Source organism: Sorex araneus, chromosome 5 (genome assembly GCF_027595985.1).
Source record: "Sorex araneus isolate mSorAra2 chromosome 5, mSorAra2.pri, whole genome shotgun sequence".
In the NCBI taxonomy this organism is placed as follows: Eukaryota; Metazoa; Chordata; class Mammalia; order Eulipotyphla; family Soricidae; genus Sorex; species Sorex araneus.
The window spans coordinates 137,680,399-137,686,919 of NC_073306.1; the positions used below are offsets into that span (position 1 = coordinate 137,680,399).

Sequence of the window (6,521 nt, forward strand, 5' to 3'; positions counted from 1 at the left end):
TGAGGATAAGGGTGGTGGGGCTCTGACTTAGTACAAAATGTCAAAACTGTAACTGTGGTACCTCAATAAAAAATATTTAAAATTTTTTTTAAAAAATTATATTTCTTTAATTGAATCACAGTGAAACACACAGTTACAAAGCTGTTCATGCTTGGGTAAAAGTATATATTGGAAATAAAACAAGAGCACAGTTCTTGGAGCTGGAGCGATAGCACAGCGGGGAGTGCGTTTGCCTTGCACGTGGCCGACCCGGGTTCGATTCCCAGCATCCCATAGGGTCCCCTGAGCACCGCCAGGAGTGATTCCTGAGCTCAGAGCCAGGAATTACCCCTGAGCATCTCCAGGTGTGACCAAAAAGCCCAAAAAAAAAAAAAAAAAAAAACCTCAGTTCTTCTTCCTCGTGCAGGGAGGCCGAGCCCAGGGACACGCCCCGCCCCCGTTCCTTCCACCCAGACCAGGTCAGAGCCCTCTCGGCCTCAGCGCAGTGGTCAGGGTGCAGAGGGACACAACTCGGGCTGATCCACTGTCCCTGTCCCCCCTGCAGGGGGCCCTGCCCTGTCCCTGGGGACCCGTCTCCAGGGGACGCAGGCGCCACACAAAGGTGCTTCCTCTTCTGTTCAGACTCACGGACGGTCACTAGGCTGGACAGAGGCCCCAGGGCTGGGGGGGGGGTGCAGGACCACCAGCCCCCAGACCCCGGGGCCAGGGGAGAGCGTGTCCTGCCGCATAGTTGGAGCGAGGTCATGGAGGCTGGTCATCTTGCCTTGGATGCGCCTGCACGTGGCCGAGAGCACCTTGGACGAGCACCTGGTTCCAGGGCTATGTGTGACGGTCAGTCAGGGGTCAGTCACTGGTCAGTCACGGCACTGCTCTGGGTCCAGGCTGGCTCCAACCTGCGTTTCCGTGACATCACAGCCCCCAGGGCCCACCTGTGACACCCCAGCACCCCCTGTCCTGGCCCCTCCCAGCTGCCAAAGCCCCCGAGGGAGACCCCTGCCCCCGCCCCACGAAGGGGCAAAGGCCGTGCTGTTCTCACCACCTCCTGGCCGGGACCCTGAGCCCAGGTGTGGCCGGGGGTTGTCCTGGGCTGCCCTGCGGAGACTGTGTCCGTGGGCCAGAGCCCTGCAGAGCACAGCCAGGGTGGGGGCACTTTCTCTCGTCGCCCCTGCCCACGATGGCAGCAGGGGGCACGCGGGACCCCCAAGGCTGCGAGGCTGGATCGGTCTCAGTGCCTGGCGTGGAGCTGCCGGCCGGGTCCCCTCTGCAGGAAGCAGAGGCCTGGAGTCCCCCAGCCCATGCCTCCGGGAGCCCCGTTGTCCCTGGGACCTGGCTGTGGAGGAGGGGCGCCCCCCCCACCTTGCCATTCCACGGCGGGGGCTCCCTGGGGCCTGGGGCCACAGAGGCTGAGGTCTGGTGTGCCTTCACGCGGCTGATGCTGATTCCAGCCCCAACACCACCTGGTCTCAGAGCACTGTCAGGAGTGAGCCCTGAGCACAGAGCCAGGAGTATCCCCCGAGCACAGCTGGGCCTGATCCCAAGGCAAAATGAGAACAAAACCAGTGTAGGCCTAAGGGCCAGAGCGAGAGACGCCGCGGGAAAGACACTTGCCTCGTACACGCCCGACTGGGGTTCAAGCCTTGGCCCACTCCCACGGCCGCCGCAGTGCGGGAGCGCCAAGCCTCAGCCCTGCGCGGGCCAGCCATTGCCCAAGACCGTCTCAAAAGGCAGCAGTGACGAAATGCACTCAGGATGCTCTTTATTCCTTTTTAAAAAACAAGCTTTGAAATTGTGTGTGTGCGACTTGGGGGAGGGGGTGCGGGCAGCTCCCAGTGGTGCTCAGGGCCTATTCCTGGCTCCCGTGCTCAGAGTCTGCTCTCGGCTGCTGCTCAGGACCGGGGAACTGACCGAGGCCGGCCTGGTGCAGGGCACGTGGCCCGGCTGGCTGCCGTCCTCCAGCCCCGAGCCTGCGTTTCCTTCGCATCCCTCGCTCCGGTCACGGCAGCACGACGTTTTCAGCAGACGTAGCCAGGTTGGTACTGAAATTCACCACTGAAGGCTCAGCCACGCACCTAGGACTTTTATTTTATTTATTTTTTTTAAATTTGGGGCAACACCCAGCAGTGCTCCAGGCTTACTCTGGCTCTGCACTCGGGGGTTGCCCCTGGCAGGGCTCAGGGGGCCCAGCGGAGGCTGTGTGCCAGGCCCTGCCCACTGCACTACCTCTCCGGCCCCAGACGCAGGGAATTCTGAGTGCACCAAGGAGCTGCCCACCGACCAGATGGCCACCGTCTCCGCACACACTCCCACACGCGAGGGCACGTACACGGACACACGCGGTGCGTGTGCACTCCAGCACGCCTGAGCGGACGTTTGCACACGTGTGCCTGCCCTGCAAGGCCCGAGGGTAAGTCAAGGCGGGGCGTGGGCTGGGAGGAGAGACCGCCCTGAAGACTCAGAAGCCGCTTCTCTCCACGGGAGGTTGCTGAGACCAGCTTCCGGGAAGCTGCAGGCGGAAGCCGTCCTGCCGGGGCGGGCCTGGCCACTGGGCCAGGGTCCCGGGACTCCAGCCTCCCCGTCCAGATTAGTCGCTGCCCCTGATTGCTCCCATGTCCGCGTGGGGCAGCCTGACTTCCTCCTGCCGCCTCCCGGGTCCTGCCTTCCCACCACCTGTCCAGCCGCTGTCCTGAGGCGTCACAGGGGCAGCGCTTGCAGCCGGGGTGGTCAGGCGTGGCCCTGACTGGGCCAGTCAGTCCCCACAAGCCGGCCGGCCCAGGACGCGGCTGATGGAGCGTCCATGCAGGGGCCCGGCCGTGGGCCGCCCCGCGCCTTGACGGGAAGGTCCTGGTCTCCCGGGACAATGCCATGGACTCAGAAAAGGCCTTTGCGACCGCTGGGGTTTCTGGCCCCGGGTCGGCGTCTGGGCGGGGGGCCTGGAAAGTCAGGGGTACTGGCCTCCCGCTGCCCCCCAGCCCGGCCAGAGCACCTTGTCTCCTGGGCACTGGGCACTGGGCAGGGGGAGACAGACCTGCACCCGCACCTGCCCTCCTGGAGCGGGCACTCAGGGTGCCCCCTTGCTGCACTCCCCTCCCCAAAGTGCCAGGGGGACCCTCCACTGCCCCCAGCCCCAGGGCCGTGGGGCATTCCGGCCACCAGGGAACTCAAGGAGGGCCGACCCCCTCCCAGCCCCCCACCCAGAGGCTGAACACCCCCACCCTGCCCCCATCCCACACAGGCCAGGACCAGTCAGCTACTGGCCCACATGCTGCCTCGAGGTGGGGGGCGTTTGCCGGGTGAGGCGCCCTGGGGGGCTACGGTGGCCACACTGGCACGTGGTAAGGGACACCTCCACGGCCGGGCCCACCCCGGCAGCTGCCAAACAGCCTGGTGGCGGGTCCACCCTGACCCAGGGTGAGTGCTCTAGCCTCAGAGCTGGCCGCAGGGAGGCCAGGCGGGCTGCAGGGGGACTGAGCTGAGCGGGGCAGGGGCACAGATACCCCATGCGGCACTCGGGGGGGCGGGAGCTCCAGCAGCCCCTCGAAAGTGGGTCCCTGGTCTCTGGGGCTCTCGGCTGCTCTGGCCGAGCCCTGCCCCCACACAGGAGTTGGAGGCGCGGCTAACTTCTGGGGTCTTCAGCCAGGGCCAGAGCATGGGTGCAGTCCGAGGAGCCCTGGTCTCCAGGAGCCAGCCGGTGGGGTCGGGCTCAGGCGGCTGCACCCGGGAAGACGCCCCAGAACCCCGGAAACATTCCCAGCCTCGGCGGGGGTGGGTGCTCTCCCTGGGAGCCGCAGACCCGGGTGGGACCGTGGGGTGAGGCACGGGGGCTCACTTTCGGCCCAGCGGCAGGTAGAGGGGGCTGCCTGCGGCCTCAGTCACAACCAGCCCCGCGGGGGTGGGGGCACCTGGGGGACCCTCCAGTGGCTGACCTCAGGCCACGGGGACGGGGTGGGTCCCCCAGCACAGGCTCAGCTCGGGGCCTCACCTTGCTCCAAGCCCTCCCTAAGCCCCGAGCCCACTTCCAGGCCCTTCTCTCTGGGGTCCCCCGGGGTCTGTACTCCCAGCCTCCCAGCCACCATCACCGTCACGCCCCCCAGTATCCACGGGAGGTTGGTTCCACGGGATGGAGGGGGAGGGGTGGTGCCTCAGCTTGAGTGACAGCACCTCGGACCAATCATGGGTGCCCTATCTCTTCCAGATGGCAGGTGGGCACTTACCTAGGGTACCACCCCAGCCAATTTCAGGCGATTTCAGAAGGTTCCCATGAGTCACTGGGCAGCTGGTGGCGACGTGGGTGTGAGTCAGCAGCTCCGGGTGGGGCCCCGCTCCGTGGCGAGGCTGGGGCAGATGCCGGGGCCACACCTCGGCTTCTGAGGGCCTTTCTGGGAAGGGTTTTCCTGCGGGGAGAGACCCACAGAGAGACACTTGTGTCCTCGTTCAGGGGGATGCAGAGGCAGCTGGGGCAGTCAGCCGCACACTGACAGTGGACGCACTGATGGAGGGAAGTACAGAAGTGGGGGGCTGTGGGACCCCCACCACAACCTTCACACTTAACCTCTCCTGGAGCTGCTCAAGGGGAGCATCAAGGTTGATTAAAAATAAATAAACAAATAAGAGACAAAGGAACCCAGCCATGTGCTGGGAATAACCCCTGAGCTCCACCTGGGTTCAACCTAGAAACCAAAAAATAATCATAAAGTAAAAAGGAGAGAAGCAAAAGGCAAGATTCCCTAGGAGTCACCGTCAAAGCAACGAGAGGGGCGAGGGACAGTGCAGGAGGCAAAGTAACTGGCCCGAATGCTCCCCCAGGTCAAAGACTAATAAATGAATAAATGAACTGGGAAAGAAACTTGACATGGATTTTAAGAGTAATTTATGCCACTCGAAATAGTAGTGTATAGCAATCACCATTGCCACATGCACTCAATACGCAACTTACCTTTTCCTGGGGGAAACTCAGCTGGGGAAACCTGGTATAAAGGTCCAGCCACCGCGTCCTGGGACTCCAGCACCTCCAGGCTGATGCCTGTGATGGATACGCAGTTGATGTCCACAATGGACAAGGGACTGATGTCCATGATGGACACACGGCTGATGTCCGTGATGGACACAGGCTGATTCCTTGATGGACATGGAGTGGATGTCCATGATGGACATCGTCTGCTGGCCTTCTGCGGCCACAGAGCACCGTTTCCCAAGTGTGCTCCTGGCCAGAGGCCACCTACAGGTGTGCTGGGGACGGAGACAGCAGCACAGCGACTGGACTGACCAGTCCCACGCCCGAGTTCCCTGAAGGACGGCTAGGAACCCGGCTGGGCTTTCCACATCCTCCACATTGTCGCCTTTTCTTTGTGCATCATTTTTTCATTTTGTCTTTCCTCTCCCCTTTGGTCATTGTTGTAGTGGTGAGTGTTGCCGTGAGGCGGTGGGTTCCCGGCTCTAGTGCTCGCGTGGGAGGTGGTGCAATGAGACCCAGGCCTGCTTAAATGCTGGGCTTGTGAGAGGGAATACAGAGGGTGTGTGTTCAGGACTGTACTGGGGTGCCAGGGACGGAATTCACAGCCTCGCTGCCTGCAAAGCAGCTCTGTGGGGAGCGTCTTCCCAGCCCACGGTGCCGCTCCCACGTGCCCCGGCTCCTGCTTAAGAGTCTCCCTGTTGTCCGTCAGCTCCCTGCTGCCCTCCAGGTCGCCCCTCAACTCTCCCAGTCAAGGAACCCACCTCTGCCCATGTTGTCCCAGTCGGTTCAAGACCGCCTTTGGCCAGTGGGTGGTCAGAGCAGAAGAGCAGGTAGGTGACGGTGCAGGAACCCCGGCCTGGGGAGCGAGCGGGTGGGGTCAATCCGCTGAGTCCACCCATGTCCCCTGCACACACGTCGCAGTGACCACGCCTGAGAGCGTGTCCCTGCGTGCCGGCTCGCTCCAGCTGTCCAAGTGCTGCATGAGATCATGGGGTGTCTGTCCATTGTTCTGAGGTCTGCCCTGCCTCCCTCTCCCCACCCGCACTGGCGCCCCTCCCCTATAGTAAGCCTGTGAGACATTTGATGGGGTTCAAGTTAGTAGGCAACCAATCTTAGGGGGAAATACTCTTTTTTTACACACACACATATGTGTGTGTGTGTTTATGTGTGTGTGTGTGTGTGTGTAAAAGCAGGAAAGGCTCAACCTTTAACAACATGTTATTGATCTCTCATAGAAGGGCTTAATCGCCCCTGGGCGATACACAACAATCTTCACAGCTTTGCTCTAAGGATACTTTTCTGTAGCATTTTCAGCAGTTTTTCATAGCAAGCAATACAAAATATATTATTTCGGTTCTGCTTTGGGGCAGGGATTGGAGTTCAGGATGGAAACACCTGAAATATGGTGGTGGGAAGGTGTCATGGTGGTGGGATTGGTGTTTGACTAGTAAATATAATCACATATTGTGAACTACTTTATAAAATAAAAAGTAATTTTTAAAAAAGCGACCGTGAGAGGCGCTTCCTGCCCTGCACACCATGTATTTGTCTTCAGCTAATTTCCTCGGAA

At 61.2% G+C, this 6,521-nt stretch overlaps 1 long non-coding RNA gene across 1 annotated transcript; it reads right to left on the bottom strand.

Moving 5' to 3' along the window:
- Positions 1 to 1,766: 1,766 nt before the first annotated feature.
- Positions 1,767 to 5,881, bottom strand: LOC129405119 (uncharacterized). The gene is made up of 4 exons (XR_008630342.1): positions 5,713 to 5,881; positions 4,934 to 5,020; positions 4,212 to 4,391; positions 1,767 to 2,075 (listed from the first exon to the last, which is right to left on the bottom strand). It is a non-coding gene; the product is annotated as an uncharacterized LOC129405119 (long non-coding RNA).
- Positions 5,882 to 6,521: the final 640 nt, after the last annotated feature.